The following is a 3,310-nucleotide window of genomic DNA, read 5'->3' as shown; positions in this document are numbered from 1 at the left end:
TAGGGAAAGTGCTGGCAAGGCTTCTTTTCTGACCCAGCTTTTTCCAGAACACACTGTGGTATAATATTGTCTTTGTTTGTTTAGGTCACACATCTCTTTGATCGTAGTGCCTGGGAAGCACTATTACCTGCTCTAGATTTTATACCGTTAACAATGGGCCGTCTCTGGGTTCTGGCTCTGTAGGAACAGGGACCAAGAGGCACTTCTTTTTTTATGGGCCCTGGGTTTAACTGCATGTGCTCATGAGCTAGAAACTTTGTTAGAGTAATGTTTTAAGGAGAATATTCATTGTTGTATTTTTCTCATCCTAAAATAGTAAAAGTAACATTTATTCCTTAGAGAACTTTTAAAAGAAAAATAAAAATCACTTAGAAAAACTTAGAAGTAATTTTGGGGTCAAATTTGGTGGGTTTTTCCCCATTTTATTCACATGTTCACATATATATACATATATAATGTGTGTGCATATACATATGCTGAATATATAAATTTGAAGATAAATTTGAATATATTGGTTTATATTGCATACAAGGTGGAAGAGAGGGGTGGAAATGGAAAACCCTCCAGAATTTTTCTTTTATTTCCAATTATATAACAATAATAAATCAATATAAATATATTTGTATTATATGATATGTAAGTATATCTAATATTTTTATAAATGTGTGCCCCAAAATATTTTGATATAAATTTTTATATTATAATGTGTGTTTAAAACATATAACCATATAAACATAAAAATATTTTTCTTGTCTCACTTACTGCAATCCTCTGAAGAAATTGCTATTATCATCCTCATTTTACTATTGTGAAAAATCAGTTCAGAAATAAGCTAGTGAGAGGCGTCAGGCCCAGGTTTGAGCATCTCACTCAAGGGTCTCAGTGACAGACCCTGCAAAGATTTAGAATTTATTCTGATTCCAGTTGGAAGCCAGTGAAGGAATTTAATGAAGAGAGACACATAATCAAAATATTTTTAAAGATTATGAATTACTTAAAATTTTAAAAGACTAAAGAAACCCCCAAAACACAGAAACAAGAATTCTTAACAAATCTACAAAAGCAAACAGAGGGTCAGAACCTTACAAACCAAGCCGGTACATGCTGGAGCCTGGATTTAGACCTCAGCACCTCATCCCAGAGTCCCAAATAAGCACTGCCTTTTGTGCCACAATTAAATTGCAAATAAATCTCATCTAATCACAAACAATCCTTCTAGCGACATTCTAGCAACATCTTAGCTCTTTTGGTGATATGGAAAACTACCTCAAAGCTGGAGAAAATAAACCCAAAATTTGCATTACTCTTCTGAGACAAAAATCCGTTACCTCGTTCAAAGCTTGAGAGTACTGGAAAGCCACTCTCAGGCCCAAACCCCTAAGCAATAGGGTGACGACTCCCTCCAGTCCAGGATGACCACCCCAAACTGGGGTTCCCCCAGAACCTGCCAGATGTCCACCCTGCACACAAACACTCTCAGCTGCAGGGTCCCAGCCAGGGCTATCACACAGCCCAGGAAAGGTGTTCAAATCACGACAAAACTTAGAGCCAACCAAACTGAAGAAATTTATAACTCCACCTATAAATGCTTAACCCCACAAGTACTGATTATCAGTCTATGCTTGCCATTATATTATTCCCGGTACTGTCCTGTGCCCTTTTAATTTCTCAAAAATAAATAAATAAATAAATAATTGAGTTCTTAGCACTGTTTTTGTTTACGTGTGTGTCTGTTTATGTGTACGTGTGTGTTTATACTGGTGGTCTGAGTGTCGGCAGATTGGTAAGCTATAGCAGCAAAGAGAGTTGAGAGTTGAGTTTTGGTTTCTATTCTTTGACAACTCGGCATAAGGATGAGGCATCTGTACAGATAACTGAACTTGGAGTATTCCCCCAAAAATCAGGAATGCATCAACCGAAGCTGGAGGGGCCTGGAGATCTGGGACCCGTGGGCCCTCACTACGGCCCTGGGAAGCACTGCTAACTCTCCTGGTTTCCGCATCTACACTCATATACAAGGATCACCCCATGAGCCCCGAGGCCACCAGATCCCACCCTCAGTAGCCTAGAAAATTCTAGAATCAAAAACCTTCCTCCCTAAAAGCCCATCCAACCTTACCAGAGGCAAGTCCCAGAACCCTCACAGCGGCAGCCGTTTCACAGGCCTCTCTCTCCTGGCACATCTAAGAAAAGAATGAAGTCAAATGAAGAACCTACAGCACAGCTCACTTACTTCCTGTTTTCGAAACTCCTGAGTCACTAGTGAGGTAAGCCGGCCTCCAGGCAGCACCCCCGTCTAGATCTCTAAGAGGGAGCCTGTGGAAGGGGAGGCAGGTGCCGGGAGGGGACCCTGGCCACCTGAGCCTTGGCTCTGGCTGTGTGACTTTGGACGGGTCAGTTTCTGTTCGGGGCCTCCTTACCACACTCCAACAGGAGAAAGTTTGAACTGGATGATAGCTAAGAACACTTTCTTTTCATATTGCAGGAATTTACAGATTTTTAGGGGCTCATTATGAAGACTTTAATGGTTTCATTCAATAATATTCACTGAGCACTCCTGAGTGGTCTTGAGATCTGTAAACTGCAGGGCCCTCACCACAGCTCTCAGAGGGTCTGCTGACCCTCACAGAAACTCTCTTGGTTTCCCCATCTACACACACATACACGATCACTTCCATGACCCCGAGGCCATAAGACCCCACCCTCAGCAGCCCAGAAAACTCTAGAATCATAGTCCTTCCTCCCAAAAGGCCCAGTAGAGCTCACCAAAAAGACAAATCCTGGGGCCCTCACCATGGACTGGCCCTGGAGAACAAAGCACACATTAGCCCTGTCTTTTTGCTCTCAGTCAGTTGAAATGTTTTCTGATGATAAAACTAGAGAGAGAGAGAAAAAAAAATCAAACACCTCTCTTCTTTGAAACTGCCTTTTTTCTTTCCCCAAATGGAATATTAGCTTTCAGAGGGCAGAGCTCACGGCTGAGAGGATTAATGAGATGTCTGAAAGTGCCCCTCCACCTGCAGAGGGCTAGGGAAGGGTGCCATGGTCCCACTGTGCCCTTTGCTACCTCGACTCTGCCCTGAGAACTCTGAGTGAGAGCACAGTAACAGAATGAAATCCTGTTAATGGCTAAATCCTAGCCCAGGATGTGCTCCCTGACTCTTTCTTGCGGCCTCCTGAGCATACACTCAGCTTTCATCCTGCTGTTTTATGGCTGGTTCCTGTCCGAGGCTGTGAGCTTCACAAAGGCAGAGACTGAATATTTCATGCCCGTTCCCAGGATGTGCCACAGGAGTAGCAATATCTAGAA

At 42.4% G+C, this 3,310-nt stretch overlaps 1 protein-coding gene across 1 annotated transcript in view; it reads right to left on the bottom strand.

Annotated features, from left to right (window-relative positions):
- CASP8 (caspase 8) overlaps positions 1–2,803 on the bottom strand; it is a 27,338-nt gene extending 24,535 nt beyond the window's left edge. Inside the window, exons 1-2 of the mRNA XM_007469214.1 lie at positions 2,753–2,803; positions 2,120–2,174 (exon numbers count right to left, since the gene is read on the bottom strand). The gene's annotated coding sequence lies outside the window, so the exon portion shown is untranslated. The remainder of the gene's footprint in view (positions 1–2,119; positions 2,175–2,752) is intronic.
- Between the last annotated feature and the right edge of the window lie 507 nt (positions 2,804–3,310).

This window comes from Lipotes vexillifer, unplaced genomic scaffold, assembly GCF_000442215.2.
Source record: "Lipotes vexillifer unplaced genomic scaffold, Lipotes_vexillifer_v1.1 scaffold648, whole genome shotgun sequence".
In the NCBI taxonomy this organism is placed as follows: domain Eukaryota; kingdom Metazoa; phylum Chordata; class Mammalia; order Artiodactyla; family Lipotidae; genus Lipotes; species Lipotes vexillifer.
Note: the sequence above shows the minus strand (reverse complement) of the source record. Positions and strands in the feature narration are given on the sequence as shown.